The sequence below is a fragment of the Panthera leo genome, chromosome B3, assembly GCF_018350215.1.
Source record: "Panthera leo isolate Ple1 chromosome B3, P.leo_Ple1_pat1.1, whole genome shotgun sequence".
NCBI lineage: Eukaryota > Metazoa > Chordata > Mammalia > Carnivora > Felidae > Panthera > Panthera leo.
Window position 1 is genome coordinate 50,896,867 of NC_056684.1, and position 22,216 is coordinate 50,919,082.

Sequence of the window (22,216 nt, forward strand, 5' to 3'; positions counted from 1 at the left end):
CAAAAATAAAATTGCTCTTCAGTGAGCCTGAGCCTCCAATTAAAGGTAAAACTGTGCAGAAAGATAAAATTATTCTGCAAGTCTGTATGTTTCTGGTTAGGAGGCCCCTACCCCAATTCTCTAAGCTGCCCCCCAAACCAAGAAACCCTCCCTGAAGCAGCCTGTTTGCTCATCACTTCATGGCAGGGCCCAGCACTCACCAAGAGCTAAGTCTTGTGCTGGGGACCCAGTGATAGGAAGCAGAAGGGCCAAGGGAAGGAGAACAACCACATTCAAAGAGGGAAGAGAAGAACCCAGGCCAAGTGGAAATATGGATGCCAAGGAAGAAGGCAGTTTTAAGAAAGTGTTGGGGGGAAACCAAGTTGAAGGCAACCTGGATATTATGAAGCATGTGGACTAACGGAAGACAGATATATTTGGAGGTTACTGGTGACCTTGAGGAGATCTCTCTGTGCCTGCAGAGAGGCAAAATGTAAGGATGAAGGAATGAGAAGTCTGGTGGTGAAAGAAAGGAAAAGAAGCATGGTAGCTCATCTAAGTATCCCAAATGGCACCTACTGGGCAAAACATGAGCTCCCTTTGTGGTGTGATTGCAGGATGCTAGAAAGCTGACCAAAGGTCTGTCCCATGGGCCTAGCAGGATTCCTAATTCAGAAGAAGAGTAAATCCTTATACTCTTGGATGGGAAATTCTCTCTATCCCAGAAAGTCATTCTTAAGATACAATAATAGTCAATCAACAAACCAATTCCCATGCCAGTTCTCTGGGGGGGGGGGGGTGGGAAATGGCAGACAGAAAAACCTTAAAGTAGGCAGAATGAAGGATCCATTTGCATGCTTCCCTTGAATTCTGGCAGAGGATTAAATTCAATTACGGCATGGACACTGGATATAGGAGGGGTCTTCTCCCACTGTGTGGGTATCCAGGGAGGCATTTTACTGACAAGGGGTGACTTGGATTTTGCACATTAGTGGCTTTTATTCTCTCTCGTCTTTAAGGCTCATGTTTGACTTGGTGATGGCTAAAGGCCTGTCTCAGAGCTCTCTGGAAAGTCTTAAGATTTTACATAGAAATGCTGGTGCAAGTTTGCTGGTGTCCTCTGATTGGCAATGTTACTGTGGTTATTGCTGTTCTGACATGTGTGTGAAGCTCGAAACTCTGAAGCTTACACTGCAGCCCTCTTGCATCCAGACACCCATGATCTCAGCCTGTCACTCCACCAGCAACGTGTAGGTCTCATGTCTGAGGATCAACTTCTGCCATTTCTCAAGCTGTCCAAGACGCTGCTGAGATGCTCTTGCTAAAAATAAGGCTCACTTGTCCCCTCTGCTGCCTGCCAGAGTGGGCTGGCAGCTGCCCTGGTCTCCCCTTCACCACAGCTTCCTGCCAGTGCTCAGGGCTGCATGTCACAGTACATTCTGCGAAGGATACTTTTGTCTCCATGCTCCACTCAGAGCCTGCCAATCACACATTTTACTTTTCACCTTTTTTCTTCTTCTCTCAGAGAAACAGTATAGTGAATGCTACATGTATGGATTTGGGGACAGACTGCCTGGAGTAAATGCTAGCTCCAATACTTCCTGGCTGTGTGACCTCAAACAAGATGCTTAACCTCTCTGTGCCTTTTTCAGGCCAGTGTTTTAAGAACGACTTCTTGTATAACTATTTCAATCAAGCTTTTGGTGTCTTAATTGTAGGAAATAAGGTAAGAAATTTCCTTTGCAGAATAATCTCTTCATAAGGCTTCCTTCTATCTGCCTGTGCTACTCATAATGGTCAATACCACTGTTTTATTTTGTTTTTATTTGTCAGACTTTCTGATGAATTTATTCATCAACATATTATTGTTGGATTGTTTGTTTTACAGTTTGTTTTGCAGTACACTAAAATACCATACACTGACATAGTTCTTTGCTGTGTAGCAAGAGTATTTTCACACACAGCCTTTCATTAGATCTTCAACAATCCTGTGAGATAACATATTATCTGAGTTATTCTAAAGATGAAACCCAGTTTAGAGGGAATCCTCTTTTCCCAAGGTCAAATGCATAGCAAGTGAGTGGCAGTTGCACACCACATATTATAATGGCTGTCACATTAAAATAAACAAGAGACTTCACTCCCACTTTAAACTTGAATTGTTTGTAGCCCTTACTAATCTTCCCAAAGATTTTGCAGTCAAGTTTGGTTGCATTTTGATTCATTCCTTGGGAAGTTTCCATTGAGGATGGTAAACGTCAGTCCCTGTCAAAAGTATGGCTGGTTTGATGCAAAGTGATGTGTGAGCACCTACAGGATGCTGTTAATTGATTCGTCAATGCCTTTAAGTGTGAACAGGTGTGATGAAGTGTAAAGAAGTATGTGATGTGGATGTGGCAGAGCTGTCACACAGAGAGGACTTTGACTATCAGAAGAGATGCCTCCCCAACCACTATCTACCTTTCTGTCCAAACATCTGTCCCAAACCATCCTGCCTTGGCAACTTCAGAAACCTTAGGAGATGTAGCAAAGTGGCATGTGCCATCTTCATGCACATTTGAGTAGACAGGACATATGTTACCACGCTGAAACTTGGAGGTGGATTTTCCTAGGGAAAAGGCATCATCTCTGACCTATAGTTAAGGACAAGATCTTTGCTAGGATTAGGATTTTTCTTAATTGAAAAATTACATCCTCACCAAAATCCATTTTTAAGTTAAGAAACTGGCATCCAGAGAGTCCTTCAGTCCGTGATAAAATATCCTCACCAGGGGCGCCTGGGTCATTCAATCAGTTAAGCATTCAACTTTGACTCAGGTCATAATCTCACAGTTTGTGGGTTCAAGCCCCACATCAGGCTCTGTGCTGACAGCTCAGAGCCTGGAGCCTGCTTCGGGTTCTGTGTCTCCCTCTCTCTCTGCCTTCCCCTGCTCATTCTCTCTTCCTATCTCTCTCTCTCTCTCTCTCTCTCTCGGTCAAAAATGAATAAACATTTAAAAGTATATATCCTCACCAAAATGCAGCCGCAATGCAAAGTCTAGGTAGGATTAGAAGAGTACAGGCTAGAAGTTGAGGTCAGAGGGTACCAAGAACATGCCTACAAAGGGGAGGAGAAACAATTGTGTAAACGTCTGAGCAAGTCAATGTTGCCCATCACGCCCTGCATTCTTCCAAATGTCTCTGGTTACTGTTCGGCTGTTTCTTCCTGTCTCATAACCAATGAGAGGTTAACAAGTCAGAATATCATCAGCCTGGTTCTGTGTACTATGACTTTTGTAACTGGTTAGTCTCTGTGTCTGAGAGTGAAAATGTCAGATCCTCTGACCTAACTCCTTCCTACATACTATACTTGCTTGGTTGTGTTTGGTTTTCCTCCAGAGCGTTGATGATTTATGGCAGTGGGAGTTTGTAGGGGGGGTCTTCAGAAGCAGAGGCTAAGATAGAATCTGATGTGCAAGATGCTTATCAGAGATCAATACCTAAGGCAGGGAGAGGAAGAAACAGATCAGACAGAGGGACAAATAGGATGTGATCAGGTCTGAGGTCAGACAAAACTTGGCCAACCCAGTGGGGAACTGTGGAGTAGATGTGGCTCATCTGTGTTGTCATAGGATGACCAATTTGTACTGGCTTGCCCAAGATTTTTCTTTTTCAGCACAGAGAGTCCCACATTTCAGGCACCCCATAATCCTCAGCAAATTGGGATACTTGGTTACCCCAGCACTTGTCTCAGGTTGGGTGTCATATGTCACTGAGGCTCAGGCTGTGATGCTGAGGCACACCTTGAAAAGGCTTTAGGCAGAGGCTATCATAGAAACTGATAGCAAGACCTTGCTAGAGAGGAGGTGTGAGTGGTATATGCCTGGTTCCACCATAAGGAGATAGGATGCTGTACCCCCAGTCCTGGATGCCCTGACTCTCTTCCATTCTTTCTCCTGTTTCCTACCTTATAAGGCTATGGTAAAGATACAGTGAGATAATATATGCCTACAATCAGCATAGAGCAGATTCTTGGTAAGAATGAACCAACATTATTTTTGAGGAAAAATCTCCCAGTTTGGAAATGGGAGCGAAAACTGCCTCAAGCATCCTGCACTCTAGTTAGCCTCCTGCCTCCTCACACCTGCCCTCTCTTCCCTTTCTATAGGCACCCTCTCACCTTTACCTACTTCTTTGATTGGTTCAACATCTGTGCAATCTGGTGAAAGCAACAGCCCCTGACACCAAGACTTCTGAAATACACTGTGGCAGAAAATGCTTTTTACTTGGGGGCTTTCTGCTCTCATAAAAATCTGAGAGTCAAAGAGGGCCTGCAAATAGTCCATGTTCAGTGAGGTCCTTGTAATTCTGAACTGTGGGCAAGGAAAGGGTAATGCTGACTGAGGCTGAAAAAGTGCAGTGGAAGGCAAACAAATTAATGATTTAAGGTTTTGGAAAAAAAGACTTTTGAAGAAAGCTTGACCGTAACCTCTGGAGCTTACAGCAAAGCTCTACTCAGTGAAGGTGGGTTTCAGCAGTAAATTGGTCTGGACAAAACACACAGACAGTCATTATGAGAGCAGGAAGCCCTCCTCACCTTGTTGGTGCAGTGACTGCTAATGAGAGGTGTCCTTAAAGGGCAGCCTTCTGGGAGGAATTGGGCTAAATTCAAGGACAATAGCAATCCTCATTAGGGCCAAAAAGCTGGGGGCTGTAATATGGGTACCAGCTTGCCAGGATAATTCCTGAGCTGCTTGCCTACAGCTGGTTGGCTCAGTTGAATAGAGAGTTAATGAAGCCAAGAGCAGGAGGCTGTTTCTGCAAAGACCAGCCAACTTTATACTTTTCTACTGACACGGATTCTACCACTATGCTAGACCATGAGGCTGAAACTTGAGGGTTAACTTATTATCTACATTCTTCAAGTTTATTCTCCGGGGATTTCACTAAATTCTTAGCAAAAGTGGAGATATGCTGTTTATTTGGAGGCTCAACCAATGATCCAGGCCAGCAATAAGACATTAATTCAATTCACATGTTTATTCATTCTCTCAGTCAATAATATTTGAGTGCTTACTCTGTGGAGGTACTGTGAAAGACAATAAACAATACAAAGTTAGACCTATCACTGAAGAAACAGGACATTCAACACAGGAGAGAGGCAAAGACAGTACCCAGGTTGATGTGAATATAAGAACCAAGATGATAACTGACAGTTGTATAGCAACTGTAGGAGGAAGAAAATGACTCTTGCCTATAAAATGAAGGTATAAATCTGTAGAAAAAGATACCTCCAAGAAAAGAAAAGAAAAGAAAAGAAAAGAAAAAGAAAACAAAACAAAAACAAAACAAAACTGCTAGAATAACCAAAGAGTTTAAAAGTAAAGAGGAGTGCCTGGGTGGCTCAGTTGGTTAAGGGTCCGACTTCAGCTCAGGTCATAATCTCATGGCTCGTGGGTTTGAGCCATTGGACTCTGTGGTGACAGCACAGAGACTGGAGCCTGCTTGGGATTCTGTGTCTCCCTTTCTTTTTCCCCTCCCCTGCTCGCTCTCGCTCTCTCTTACTCTCAAAAACAAATAAACATTAAAAAAAATTTAAAGCAAGATTTTCACTTCTATTGATAACTTTTTGGTTAATACCTGATACATATATGGGAAATTAAGAAAATGAAGAAATAGGGGTGCCTGGGTGGTTCAGTTGGTTGAGCAACCCATTCTTGGTTTCGACTCAGGCCATGATCCCAAGGTCATGGGATCAAGCCCCTCAATGAGCTCTGAGCTGGGCATAGAGCTGGCTTAAGATTCTCTCTCTCCCTCTCTCTCTCTGCCTCTCCTGCCAAAAAAAAAAAAAAAAAAAAAGAAAAAAAAGAAAAAGAAAATGAAGAAATAGGACAATTAATAATTCTAGAGAAAATAAATTATAGGAGAAAAGAAATGAGTACAGGTAAATATGTTAAGAGAAGTTCAATATTACGGACTAGAAAAACAAATATTGTTAAAATGTCTATACTACCAAAAGTAATCTATACATTTAATGCAATCCCTATCAAAATACCACCAGCATTTTTCACAGAGCTAGAGCAAACAATCCTAGAATTTGTATGGAACCACAAAAGACCCCAAATAGCCAAAGCAACATTGAAAAAGAAAAACAAAACTGGAGACATCACAATTCTGGACTTCAAGTTATATTACAAAGAGTGTAGTAATCAAAATAGTTAGGCACTGGCACAAAAATAGACACAGAGATAAATAGAATAAAATAGAAAACCCAGAAATGAACCCACAACTATATGGTCAACTAATGTTTAACAAAGCAGAAAAGAACATCCAATCGGAAAAAAAACAAAACAAAACAGTCTCTTCAACAAATGGAGTTGAGAAAGCTGATCAGCTACATGCAAAAGAATTAAACTGGACTACTTTCTTACACCATACACAAAAATAAATTCAAAATGGATTAAATACTTAACGTGAGAATTGAAATGATAAAATTCCTAGAAGAGAACACAGGCAGTAACTTCTTTGACATTGGCCATAGCAATTTCTTTCTAGAAATGTCTCCTCAGGTAAGGGAAACAAAAGCAATAATAAACTCCTGAGACTACATCAAAATAAAAAGCTCCTGTAAAGCAAAGAAAGCAACAACAAAATAAAGGGCAACCTATGGAATGGGAGAAGATATTGGCAAATGACATATCTGTTAAAGTGTTAGTATACGAAATATATAAAGAACTTATAAGTAGCCAAAAGCCAACAGATGAACAATCCAATTAAAAAATGGACAGAAGACCTAAATAGACATTTTTCCAAAGACATACAGATGGTCAACAGACACATGAAAAAATGCTCAGCATCACTCATCTTCAGGGAAATGCAAATCAAAACTACAATGAGATATCAACTCACACCTGTCAGAATGGTTAAAATCAACAATACAAGAAACAACAGATGTTGGTGTGGGTGGGAGAAAGGGAAACGCTTTGATAACTGTTCGTGGGATTGCAAACTGGTGCAGTCACTCTGGAAAACAGTATAGTTTCCTCAAAAAGTTAAAAATACATCTACCCTGCAATCCAGCAATTGCACCACTAGGTATTCACATAAAGAATACAAAAATACGAATTCAAAGGGATACATGCACCCCTATGTCTGTAGCAGCATTATTTACATTAGCCAAGATATTAGGAGAAGCCCAAGTGTCTATCAATTGATGAATAGATAAAGAACATGTAGTGTGTGTGTGTGTACTGGACTATTACTCAGCCATATAAAAGATAAAGAACATGTGGTATTATATATTATATATATAATATACACATTATATATATATAATGTATATAATATATATATATTATATATAATATACACATTATATATATGTATAAATATACATTACATTACATATATTAATATTACATATATACATAATATATATAACACTATTCCTCAGCAATAAAAAAGAATGAAATCTTGCCATTTGCAATGACATGGATGGAACTAGAGAGTATTATGCTAAGTGAAGTAAGTCAGTCAGAGAAAGATATATACTAAATGATCTCACTCATATGTGAAATTCAAGAAACAAATGAGCAAAGGGGGAAAAAGAGAGAGAGAGAGAGAGGCAAACACATAAACAGACTCTTAACACGAGAGAACAAACTGGTGGTTACCAGAAGGCAGGTGGGTGGGGGATGGGTTAAATAGGTGATGGAGATTAAGGAGTATACTTGTGATGAGCCCCAGGTGATGTATGGAAGTGTTGAATCACCACATCATACACCCATAATTAATATTACACCACTAACTAAAATTTAAATAAAAACTTAAAAAAAATGTTACATAAAGAGTTGTAATTGGAACTGCAGAATGGAGAAGGACAAGGGACTGCTCTTTTTCATTATAAACTTAGAAGTGTCATTTGATATTTTTAACTGTATGTTTAGGACATTAAAAAACATTTTTATTTTTTTAAATGCTGTTGGTCTTTTATAAAAACAAGAGTCAGCAGGAATTTAAAAATCTAAAAAAGAATAAGTAGAGATGACATTGAATCACATAGTCTATAACAGGAAAAACTGTTACAGCTTAAGTGTTCATCAATAGGGGATTGGTTAAATAAATATCAGTAAATCCATAAAATAAATGGAGTATTTCACAGCTTTTGAAAATAAAGGGTAGGTTGATATGTGTTGATATGGAAAGATCTCTCCATATATTTTTAAATGAAAAGATCAAGTTTCAGAAATTACTGAAGTGTGCATGTATGTATACATATGTGTGTGCATGTATTTATGTCTGTGTATATGTCTGTACATACACGGGAAAGTGTATAGAAAGATACAGAATGAACTATCAACTATGGCTACCTCTAGGGAGTTATTGGAGCAGGGTCAGAAGGACTCTCACTTTTTCTATCTAAATATTTATTTTCTGCATCAATGAGCAAGTACTACCTCTATTATTTTTTTTAAATGTTTATTTACTTATTTTTGAAAGAGAGAGCAAGCACCAGTGAGGATAGGGGCATAGAGAGAAGAAAGAGAATCTGAAGTAGACTCCATGCTGCCAGTGCAGAGCACAACATGGGGCTTGATCCCATAAACCATGAGATCATGACCTGAGCCAAGATCACGAGTCGAACACTCAACTGACTGAGCCATCAAAGATAAAATCCACAAAGATAATATTTTTTCACTAAAATACAGACAGAGAAGGGGCTGACTCAGTTGCATCAGACTTCAGGAAGCTTATCAGGAGCAGTGCAGAGGATAGGTAGGGAAGGGGTGGGGTGGATGGCATGTGTGCCATTAGGAGATTGTGCTGGTCTAGGCAAGAGATGGGGACCTGAAATAGAGCACCAGTGAAAAGGAGGGGGAAAGTGGTGCAATTCTGAATCAGGAAAGGTATGGCATATGCTTTGGTTGATTTCCCAGGAAAGATGAGAAATTTGTTTTTTTTTTTAATATTTATTTATCAATTTTGAGAGAGGGAGAGAGAGAGCATGAGTGGGGGGAGGCACAAAGAGAGAGAGAGGGAGAGAGAGAATCCAAAGCAGGCTCCATTTTGTCAGCACAGAGCCTGATGAGGGGCTGGAACTCAAGACCATGAACCAAAATCAAGAGTCGGATGCCTAATTGACTGAGTCACCCAGGTGCCCCATGATGAGGAATTTTTTGGATAGTTTGTTTTGTGGTAGAAAGAAATGGAGACATGGCCAGAACTCCCCAAACTGTGAACAACCCTGTTTAAGACCCTAGGTTATTTCTGTTCAGAGAATAAGTTTAGCAGCTGAAGTTTGGTATGAAGCCAACTTACGTTCCCACACCCCAGTGGGAAGATTCTGTGGTCAGCAACTGCATGTTAGCCCTGGCAGTCTATGGTCTTTATTACAGCCAGGACTCTTTGGCCCCTTTACTCTTGGTCAGAACCTTCAAGATGGTCTCATACCTATGATGAGCAAAAGAAAAGAAAGTCAATACAGACTAGAACACAAGGTATGTGTATGGAGGGGGTAGGCAGTGAAACCCCAATTAGCTGTACCTGCGGGTGTATTCTGAAAGGACTTGGGGATGGCTGGAGCTGTAGAGGAGCGTGTGAGGGTGACATGACATAATCCACATTGATGTGGAATGTATCTCTGCTCAGCTCCCTTCCCACTACAGAGACAGGTAGAAGAGGAGGAGGAGGGGAGGCCCAGAGAATATGTCCCCTCATCTGACAGAGCTATTAATAATCTTTGGTTACACAAAGGGAGCCCCAGAGCTGGGTATAGAAGGGAGGGCAAAGGAAAGAAAAGGATGAACACATTTACGAAGGATGAAAGCCTGGATTGATGGAAAGAACAAAGAAACAATAACCAGAATAAGAATATCTGCTATTCAGTTCTAAGTTGTTTGCCCATCTGTGACATAAACTGCCTCCTTTCCCAAACATTTAGGGAAGTCTGTTATATTCACAAAGCCCTTATAATTGTGAGCTTGGGGAGTGGGCACAGATAAATAAAATGGATAATTCCATATCTGGGAGGGAAAAAAGTTCCATTCAGGACAGCAAGACAATCCATGAAGCTGGTAGATTAATTTCATCTGAATCTTAAAAGAAGAGACAACTCATCTAACTCTAAAATTAAGTCACCTGGAATATGCAGTCCTTAGGGATTAGCCCTCTGGAGTGTACAGCAGAGCAGAGAAGGGAAGGCAATGTATCCAATGGGCAAACAGAGAATTCCCAGCACACAGGCACACCCCACCTTCAAGGAAGGGCAGGGAAATGCAATTCTCTCCTGTGACCGAAGGGGAGAAACTGAAACAAAATGGTTCACTGAGGAAATTTCTCAGCCTGTACAGAAACAATGGGGCTTATGTGGGTTGGGGGAATACTATTTACAAAATGTTTCTCAAATAAATGCTGTATGTTTTCCTCTTTATTATTCACTCCTCCAAAACGCCCTGTGAAGTAGGATTCCTGGTTCCTCATGGCCCTGTACCCCAACTGCCATAAGCCAGGACAGTTTGCTTATTTGGGTATATTTGAGAAGCGGTAATGTTAAAAAGAGCTTTCTTATGTCCTTTACATTTGTATAATGATTTGAAGCTTACCAAGCTTGCTCGTAAGCATTGTCTCATTTTCACCTGAAATGATCCCATGAGTATTTACCATTTTTTGGGTGGGAAAAAATGTCTCTGAGAGAAGTGAAATGGCCATAGAGACAGAATAAGTTGGCACTTTCATGAGCTTTTACTGTTAGCCAGACCCAGTACTGGGCTCCAGTGATACAACTATGAAGAACATCAGATCCTTTGCCACCTGAGCCTCTTGGCTTGTGGCCATAGGGGCTACTTTCCTTTAGGGATGAGAAAAACTGGCACAAGCTGCATAGCCTCAAGCAGCACTAAAGCTGATGGGTTTCTTTTCCTTCCTTCCTTCTTTCCCTCCTTCCCTCCCTTCCTTCCTTCCTTTTTGTTCTTTCTCCCTGCCTTCCTGCCTTCCTTTCTCTCTCTGTCTTTCTTCAGAGAGAGCAAGTAGGGGAGGGGCAAAGAGAGAAGGAGACAGAGAAGCCTAACCAGGATCCACACTGTCAGCATAGAGCCCAATACAGGGCTTGATTCCATCAACAGTGAAATCATGACCTGAGCTGCAATCAAGAGTTGGACCCTTAACCGCCTGAGACACCCAGGCACCCCATAAAGTTAATGGGTTTCTGGAGCAGCTGCTAACTGGGTACTCATGGATGCTCCATGTTTGGAGTCTGCTCAGGAGGGTCTTGGTGCCTAAAAGCCTGAGTTCTGGGTATCTTGTCCTACTGCATTTTGAATTGGCCCTTCTAGTGGGAGATCTCCTAGTAGTAACTGATTCCAAAATACAAGCATGGTAGTTGCTCTGGGAAAATGCCTGACCATACTCTGAGCTTCCAACCAAACCTCTGACTTAAAAACTGCATGGGAAATATGATTGCAAAGTTTGGCAAGTCATGTGTGGTTCATTGATATATAAAAGCAGAGGATCCTTATTTCTCTTCTGTTTTGTTTTGTTTTGTTTTGTTTTGTTTTTTTAACCTTGGATGGGCCCTAAATGAAGAAGTGCTTCTGGGCTTTACCTAGACGTACTGCCAGGCCAAAGAGGCCAAAGAGTGCCACGAAAACAAAAGCCATCCCCTAAGAAAAACTGCACAAGTTGAAGAATCTTGCTTTTTGCTTTCATTGATCTTTGTGCTCCTCCTATACCCAAGGAGAGTCAGAAGGGAGGACCACCAAGATGTGATCCACCCCGGTAATACAGATGGGAGTCCAATTGAGGCTCAGGAGCTTCAAGGGGCCAGACTAGCCAGTTTTCTGCAGAGGTGGGGATCTACCTCAATTGCCTTGGCCAAGGAATCTTCTCAGAGAGTGCCCTTCAGATGGTCTGGATGTGAATCCTGGATCTGCCTCTAGTATCCAGGTGACTTTGGCAAACTTCTCATTTTTTCTTTGATTCAATTCAGAAATAGGGAAATGGGGTAATAATAAAACTTACTCCCAGGTAATACATGGTAATCTCTCAATAAGTGTTAAGCACTACGACTATTGTTGTTGTTATTTTATTGAACAGAGAGAGAGAGAGTTCCAGCACCACCTCAGGTTTCCAAGATAATTGTTCTAATTCCTGAAAGGTCCTCCACCTCTAGAGAAAGAATGGAGCGCTACTAGAAATTTACTGACGGCTGATCTCCCTGCCTGGTAGAAGGCAGATCATTTCAAGATATAGCAGCTATCCCAGAGTGGATGTTCTTTGGAGGTTCGAGGAAGAATTTGGGCTTTCATATCCAAGCTCTCAATCCAGACTCTCTGCTCCCTACCTGTATATGTGTGGGCAGGCTATCAAACTTCTCCAAGCCTGTTTCCTTATCTATAGACCAGAAACAAAGTGTAACCCTAAGTTTACGTGTGTGGATAAGAAATAATATACTCAAAGAGACTTGTATGGAATCTGGCTCAACTGCAGCTAGTATTTTGATTCTTATTATTCCATCTGACCAATGACTAATCCTTGTAACCAGAACATAGAAGTGCACACACATACACACACACGCATACACACACTCACATATTTCCCTCTCAGGCCTAGAATGGCCATGCTTTTGGGTGTGGCCTTCTTCTCTTGGCAGGAATTGGTCCTGATACTGATTCTAGGAACAATGAAGAATAGATGAGGGAACTGATATGGAAAAATAAAATAGAAGAATAATCATAATGCCTACTGATCGCATTGCATTTTATAGTTTACAAACTGCAAATTTCACCAAAATTGCCTTGGTCACTGATTTTTATTGACGTGTGCTTGACATACAATATTATATTAGTTCCAGGTGTACACCATATTAATTCAACATTTATATACATTACAAAGTGATCACCACTATACATCTAGTTACCATACCTGACCATGCAAAGTTGTTACATATTGTTAACTATAGTGTCTATGCAGTATATTTTATATCCACATCTTACTTATTTTATAACTGAAAATTTGTATCTTTTAGTCCTCTTCCCCTATTTTCTCATCTCTCTGGAAACTACCTAATTGTTCTCTGCATCTATGAGTCTACTTCTGTTTTGTTTTGTTTGTCTTGTTTTTTAGATTCTGCATATAAGTGAAATCATATGGTATTTTTCTTTCTCTGTCTCATTTCACTCAACATAATACATCTAGGTACATCAACTGTGTCTCAAATGGCAAGATTTCATTCTTTTTTATGGTGCCTCAGGTCACATTTTAAGCAGTGATCTAAATCAACACCTCAAACAAGACTGTATTCTGAACCAGCAGCCCTCACTGGAGACCATAAGCAATTTTGTAAATGTTTTCTCCTGCTCCTTGGTTAAGTTTCTTTGTATCCCTAGATAGTTGGACAAGGAGTATGGTTAGTTGCCTTGGACTTCCATTTCCAATCTCAGCCTTGCCCATTAAATCCTAAACTAAACCACAATCTCAAAGCTGCTTAAGTAAATAGACAGCAAGCATTTACCCACCATGATCTACTGGTGTTTTATCTTTTTTCAAACCTTTCTGTAGAGCTGGTCTTAGATAATGAATATATTAGACATTAAAAAAAATAAAAAATAAAACCAGTAAAAATAAAACCAGTAAAAATTGATTTCTAATCACTATACTATATCCTAGACTATTGCCTTTCTCTTGAAATGAATTCAGATTAAGACTAATTTACATTGATTTTTAAAATCTAAACTGCACATTTCTCTAACTACATTCAAAACACAAGACCAAGTTTTATATTATTGTTTAAGCCTTTTGGAGAGCTTAATTGAACAGCATTTCAGGTGACCCTGGTCTGTACTGAGAACATCTTATTACTTTTAGTGTTTTATATCATTTGATGTGGTACTTTAGAAACTAAACGGTCCACTTTACATATGTATTACTTGAGACCCTTTGTTCCCTCATCTCCCACAGCACACCAAAACAAAGGTCAGAGAGACTGTTATGTGTTTGGGCAAGATTATGGTTGAGAAATTATTCATAGGCAGGTTCTGATTATTATCTTGTACCTAGAACAGAGTTCAGAACAAAATAATGAACACATTAATTATTAAATTAGTAATATGCACTGATGGAGAGGTATTGTGACAGTTAACCAAAGTTATGAGTATTTGACATTTACAATTAGATGTATCTATCCTCATATTTTCAAGCAAACTTCCTTAGCACTTTGGGAATTCTCCTAACACCACCTACGTGCCTCAAGGAAAAGTGTCTCATCATCCCTGTCTCCAGAGATACAGATTCTGAGTAGTCTAGAAGTTTAGACACTTTTTCTTACAGAGTCAGATAGTACACATTTTAGATTTTGTAGGTCAAGAGGCATAATCATTTAAAAAGGTAAAAACCATCCTTATCTCTTAAGACATAATTAAAAAGTAGCTGGCTGGATTTGGCTGCAGGTCATAGTTTGCAGGCTCTTGATCTAGGCCATCATGACAATCCCATGCTCTTTGCCAATTACAGTCAGGAGTCTTAACTTAAGACCTCCATAGAGGACTTCATTTCCCTGACAATAGTTACTGGTCTAAGGATGAACACATGATTTGAGGTGGCCCAGTAAGACCAGAGAAAAGAATCTGATTCTATCATTTGGAGAACAGTTCTCTCTCTCTTTTGCTTTCTCACATCCTCTTTCTTTTCCTTCCCTTCCTTGCCCTTCCCTCTTACTGGAAATAAACGAGTAAGCATATTGCAATAACTGCTTCTGATAGCCATCCTGTGATGATCAGAAAAGCCAACCTGAGAAAAAAACATCTACAAGGAAAACAACAGAGCTGAGAGAATCACAGAGAACAGATGTAGAACCCTGCTTGTACAAAGCACGAGGCCCATTCCACTTTGGTACTTCTTATTATGTGAAATAAATAGCATATATATTAGTTAAACTAACAACTCAAGTTGTTTCTTGCATCCCAAAGCATTCTGATACAAAGTGAAAATGAGGTGTCATTAATAACAATAAATATTGCAATTTATGCATCTAATAGTCTTAGGTTACTCATACAGGAATTAACTGCTCTCCCTGTACCCTTAAGTATCTTTTATTTATTTCTGAATGAATGTTAAAAGCACATCAACTCATATTTTTCTCCTCCATCTTCTTTGTTGATGTCTGCTTCCTGTAAGCCCTGGTATCTGGAGATCCTGCTGTGGCTAGATGGAGATGCCTGCCAATGGCTTCTGTGAAGATGCTATCTGTCCTTCTCAAATGCCATCTCCCGTATTCTCCCCCACTTGGTCACCATACTGGCAGAGCCAGATTATGTTCTGAGCAGAAGTGTGGGAAATGTTCTCGCTCCCTGTTTTACAGATTAAACAAAGAGACCCCAGAATTTAAAGGAATACAGACTGCTATTTCTCACACATTGAGTATTGAGTTTACTGAGGAAGATTTTGGGGTAGGAGGCTCTGTTATTTATTTTTTTTAATGTTTATTTTTGAGAGAGAGAGAGAGAGAGAGAGAGAGAGAGAGAGAGAGAGAGAGAACACAAGTGAGGAAGGGGCAGAGAGAGGAAGACCGAGGATCCAAAGCAGGCTCTGTGCTGGTAGCAGAATCCCAATGTGGGGCTTTAACTCATGGAACTGTGAGATTATCACCTGAGCTGAAGTCAGACGCTTAATTGACTGAGACACCAGGCACCCAGGCTTTGTTCTTAATAGTCTTTGAAGGACTCAAACTGGTGATGGTCCTGCAATTTGTATAGGTAGCTTCCAGATTACTCTATTAGCATCCCTTCCAGGGAGAAAAAGGAAAGGACATGGAAGAGTGAATGTAAGAGGTCCTGAGACACACATGAAAAGTGTCACACATCACTTCTCACAAGCCACTGAAGATAATTTACTCAACCCACATATCCACACCCAGTAAAGGAAGTTAGAAAATGGAACGTCTCTGGGCAGTCATGTGCCAAAAGATCATTCTAATGTTGTGGAAGAAAGGCAAGAAGGTGGATAACCACCTCTGCCACATTCTCTGTGTGTTGTTAGCCAGACCCCCAAGCCACACAACCTGGGCACCAAGAATCACATTCACTGTAAAGACATTCCCTTCAGCTCCCACTCTAGTCTCAGGGCTTATATTGTCAAATTGATTTTGCAGCTTGCTTTTAACAATCATTCCATTTGATTCTTAAAACCTCATGAGAAAGACTGGAAAAATGTTACTGCCTCCATTTTACAGATAAAAAATAAAAGGTTAAGTGACTTGTCTAAGATTATCCAAGTTTTCAGCAGAACTGAAACCTGGCAAAGACTCTTTCCTTGACCAAACTCTAGATATGCTCCTCTATGTGTGATCACATCTCATTCTTGGCCATGTCCTCAAGAGCACAGTTTTAGCAAGAATCCTACTTAGTCAACGTAGCCAGAATCTTCCACCCCCAATATCTGACCGACGTCCTTGTCCCCCACTATCTCCCAAATGATGTCTAACCACCTGACCTGCCTTCATCAAGAATCCTGTTAGGTAAGTGTAGCTAGGTTCCCCCTGTTCCCTCCCTACCCCCCACACACCTGATGTCCCCTCTTAGTAATTTTCCATCTATTGACTCTCTCACCCTATTCCTTGCCTATAAATGCCCACTATTCCTTGTTATATTCCAAGTTGAGTTCACTCTCTTTCCCGTACAGCAATATCCTATCACAGCACTCCTGAATAAAGTTTGCCTTACCACTTTAACAAGTATCATGAATGATTTTTTTTTCTTTAACAGGCCAGAATTCAGGTTTCCTTGTTTAAACTGGGTACTTTTTTTTCATGAAGACACAGACTAGACAAAAGCAACACATACTTACTCTCACTCACATGTTCTCATCGCAAAACACCAATAGGAGACCACATGTCAAAAGCACAAGAAAAATATCTAGCCAGGGACACATGAGAGCAAAGCTCCAGAGGAAAAGGATAGTTGTTCTGTGTTCTCTCTGCAGCCTCTCATTCATTCTCTGCCTCTTCTCTGCTCTGCCTTGTGCTATAGAGGCATTTCCTGGTCTCCTTGCTGGCTGTTTTCCAATTGTTTCAGCCAATGAGAAGCACTGAAACATATCAGGAGCTGGGCTATCTCTTCCCTGCTCCTTTCCTTCCTCTCTGGAAGTTATTGCATCCCTCCATATCTGCCCTTTGCCAGGAAGCCCCTCTCCCTTGGCCCGCCCTTCTCTCTGAGCTCCAACCACACTTTGCTCTCCTAGCCCCTTTAGCCCTAGTGGTGATAAGAGTTTCCACTAAATCTAGTCTCTGGTTGCTTCAACATCCCTCAATGTTTGTTGTTGTTGTTGTTGTTGTTGTTGTTGTTGTTATTTTTAACCTTGCCTTAGCCTTGCCTCTTCTGTACCTTATTTCTTCATTTGAACTATCTGGAATAAATTATTTCCTTCAAGGACCCTGAATGATACAGAATACATGTAGAACATTGGATTTCTAGCGAAAGCAAGTATGGCTGAGAGTCATTCTCACCTCTGCAATAAGCTTGCTACTGTCCTAACATAACCATCACAATAACCTTTACTCTCCCCCAATTCAGCACATAAACACCACCAGGGAGAGCTGGCTCAGTCTTTGGTTTTAAAATTGAGTTTTATTATTCCCCTTCTTTCTTCTGCAGATACAGATTCTGGTCAATGCTTTGTGGCTTGTGGTTCACCTGCTGGCAGCAGCAGTGGGGAGGTTAATCAAACCCTGTGAAGGCACAGAGAACATTGGGATGTTGTTTTATGCCAATGAGAATTTTTTTCCAGTGCTTAGGATACTCAAACAAATTTTCACTAGGGAACATGAGGGACTACCATCCATTGAAAAAGGATTAATGAATTCAGGCTTTCACCCTAAGAATTTTTTGGTAATATTAGTGGCAACAATGCAATAGCTAACAATCATTGTGGCTGTATTTTGTGCCAAGCCCGTTCTCAGGACTTTACATGTATTTACTAATGTAAACTTCATGAAGGAGGAAGGGATGGTACCTTGGGAAAAAGAGATGAAACTTTTTATTCTGACTTAACAATCAGAGAACAGTGGAATAGATGGGAACTTGCAGTTTACTAAATTTATCTTTCTTTCTACAGATGAGAAGAGTGAGACCTACAGATACGATATGGCTTCTCCACATCCATTTGGCTAATTGGTAACAGAGCCAAGACACCAACCCAGATTCCTCTTTTTTCTCCCTCAAACATTAAATCTATAAGTCAACATGAAGCCATAAGTAATCATCTCAGCAATTCATAAGTCAATTTGGTTGGCCCACAGAAATGGGGAGGAGTCTCACTAAAAGATATTCCACATGCTACCTTATTACACATTACCCACATCAGTGATTGCAGGGAAAAAAGGCATGGTAGGTGAGTCCTGGGGTTCATAAAGTTCAGAGGCACTTCTGAGGCAGGTAGTTCTTTATCACCAAGATGAAGGATACTCTCTTTAAGACAAACCGAGACTTCTGAGTAGGAACTTATCATCATCCCTCTTCTGGCCTGGAGATGGTCAAAATTAACTCTGTAGACAATCCTTCAGCAAACTTTTTCCATAAAAGGCCAAATAGCAAATACTTTAGCCACCCAGGCCATATGGTCTCTGTTACTACTCAATTTTAATGTCTTTCCAAGCTCCAGTCTGCTATGCTCTTATTTAATTTAGCATTTATTAGTCACAGTTTGGATGTCCTTCTTTTAGCTGTTGGGGAGAGGGACCCTTCAATATCTGGCTTCTATTTCTGACAATATTGCAACCTACATTCAAGAATGCCCTGATAACGTAGCACACTTAACAATATTGAATAAAATATTTAAAACAAATAAAGTATGGCTGTGCTGATGGGAAAGCAAGAGAACTTCAAGATCAGAAAGAAAATATAGAAGTGTTAATGCACAGGGGAGAATGTTGGAACCAGCATTTGCCCTGGAGAAATATATCCATTCTGACAGTCTACAATCTGAGTTTTAATAGATATCTACAGGAAATAGGAGAAAAAGCCTATGACCTAGGTAAAGTAATAAGTTGGATTCAAGCTTCCCCTAAAACCAGGATCTTCAAGGGATAATATCCTCATTAGGGGAAAAAAAATCACCCAACAAAAGAAGATGGTTTTGATATATGATTATCTTGGTCTTGGCTCTGGATGATTGAATAAGGGGAAGTTATCTCCATATGCTACACTCCTGCAGATGTAACCGGATAATTAGCATCTGGTTCTCCCAAAATACAGTTTAAATTAGTTCTGGGTTAGAAAATACCATCAAAAACTAGAATTACAAGTCTTCTATGGAGGGACATATTTTACAACTAAGTCTCAAGTAATTTCCACAGATAAAGTCTGTGGTAGACTAAAAAATGGTCCTTCAAAATGTCCATATTCTAATCGCTGAAACCTGTGAATGTTACCTAATAGAGCAAAAGAAACTTTCCACATGTGATTAAGATAAGGATGTTGATGTGAAGAGATTATCCTAAATTATCTGAGTGGGCACTAAATGTAATCACAAGTGCCTCTATAAGAGGGAACCAAAGGGAAACTTCACACAGAGGAGACTGTGATGTGAGGACACTGCAGAGACATTTGAAGATGCTACACTGCTAAGACTTGAAGATGGAGAAAGGTGCCATAAATTAAGAAATGCATCCTTTGGACAAATAGTAGTACAAATAGTAGTACAATTGCTGGGTCATAGGGTAGTACTATTTTTAATTTTTTAAGAAACCTCCATACTGTTTTCCAGAGTGGCTATACCAGTTGGCATTCCCACCAGAAGTGCAAAAGGGTTCCCCCTTCCCTACATGCTTGCCAACATCTGTTGTTGCCTGAGTTGTTAATTTTAGCCATTCTGACCAGCATGAGGTGGTATGTCATTGTGGTTTTTATTTGTATTTCCTTGATTATGAGTGATGTTGAACATCTTTTTATGTGTCTGTCAGCCATCTAGATGTTTTCTCTGGAAAAGTGTCTATTCATGTCTTTTGCCCATTTCTTCACTACGTTATTTGTTTTGGGGTATTGAGTTTGATAACTTCTTTATAGATTTTGGATACTAACCCTTTATCTGATATGTCATTTGCAAATATCTTCTCCCATTCTGTCAGTTACCTTTTAGTTTTGTTGATTATTTCCTTCACTGGGTAGAAGGTTTTTATCTTGATGAGGTCCCAATAGTTCATTTTTGTTCCCCTTGCCTCCAAAAACATGTCAAGAAAGAAGTTGCTGTGGCCGAGGTCAAAGAGATTGTTACCTGTTTTCTCCTTTAGGATTTCTATGGTTTCCTGTCTCACATTTAGGTCTTTCATACATTTTGAGTTTATTTTTGTGTATGGTGTAAGAAAGTGGTCCAGGTTCATTTGTCTGCATGTCACTGTCCAGTTTTCCCAATATCGTTTACTAAAGAGATTGTCTTTTTTTTTCCATTGGATATTCTTTCCTGTCTTGTCAAAGATTCATTGGCCATAAAACTCTGGGTCCATTTCTGGGTTCTCTATTCTGTTCCATTAATCTATGTGTCTGTGTTTGTGCCAGTACCATACTGTCTTGATGATTAGAGCTTTGTTATACAGCTTGAAGTCCAGAATTGTGATGCCTCCAGCTTTGGTTTTCTTTTTCAACATGACTTTGGCTATTTGGGGTCTTTTGTGGTTCCATACAAATTTTAGGATTGTTTGTTCTAACTCTGTGAAGAATGCTGGTGTTATTTTGATAGGGATTATATTGAATATATGGATTATTTTGGTTAGTATTGACATTTTAACAATATTTGTTCTTCCAGTCCATGAGCATGGGATGTTTTTCCATTTCTTTGTGACTTCTTCGGTTTCTTCCATAAGCTTTCTATAGTTTTCAGCATATAGATCTTTAACCTCTTTGGTTAGGCTTATTCCTAGGTATTTTATGATTTTGGGTGCAACTGCAAATGGGATTGATTCCTTGATTTCTCTTTCTGCTGCTTCATTATTGTTGTATATAAATGTAACCAATGTCTGTACATTAATTTTATATCCTGTATTGAATTCATGTATGAGTTCTGTTTTCTGGTGGAGTCTTTGGGTTTTCCATGTAGAGTATCATGTCGTCTGTGAAGAGTGAAAGTTGGACTTTCTCCTTGCCAATTTGGATGCCTTTTATTTCTTTGTGTTGTCTGATTGCTGAGGCTAATACTTCCAACACTATGTTGGATAACAGTGGTGAGAGTGGACATCCTTGTCATGTTTCTGACCTTAGAGGGAAAGCTCTCAGGCTTTCTTCATTGAGGATGATATTAGTGGTGGGTCTTTCACATGTGGCCTTTATGATCTTGAGGTATGCTCCTTCCATCCCTACTTTCTTGAGGGTTTTTATTAAGAAAGGATACTATATTTTGTCAAATGCTTTTTCTGCATCTATTGAAAGGATCATGTGGTTCTTATCCTTTCCTTTATTAACATAATTTATCACATTCATTGATTTGCTGATATTGAACCAGCCCTGCATCCCAGGAATAAATCCCACTTGATCGTGGTGAATAATTCTTATAATGTATTATTGGATCTGGCTCGCTAGTATCTTGTTGAGAATTTTTGCATCCATGTTCATTAGGGAAATTGGTCGGTAGTTCTCCTTTTAAGTGGGGTCTTTGGTTTTGGAATCGAGGTAATGCTGGCCTCATAGAATGAGTTTGGAAATTTTCCTTCCATTTCTATTTTTTGAAACAGCTTCAAAAGAATAGGTGTTAACTCTTCTTTAAATGTTTGGTAGCATTCTCCTGGAAAGCCAAATGGCCCTGGATTCATGTGTCGGGAGATTTTTGATTACTGATTCAATTAACTAACTGGTTATGGGTTTGTTCAAATTTTCTATTTGTTCCTGTTTCAGTTTTCATAGTTAATATGTTTCTAGGAGTTTGTCCATTTTTTCAGACTGCCCACTTCGTTGGCATATAATTGTTCATAATATTCTCTTATTAGATTTCTGTAGTGTTGGTTGTGATCTCTCCTCTTTCATTCATGATATTATTTTATTTGGGATCTTTCATTTTTTTTTTAATTTTTTTAATGTTTATTTATTTTTGAGAGACAGAACATGAGTGGGGGAGGGGCAGAGAGAGAGAGAGGGAGACACAGAATCCGAAGCAGGCTCCAAACTCTGAGCTGTCAGCACAGAGCCTGATAAGGGGCTTGAACTCACGAACCATAAGATCATGACCTGAGCCAAAGTTGGCACTTAATCGAATGAGCCACCCAGGCAACCCTCCTTTTTCTTTT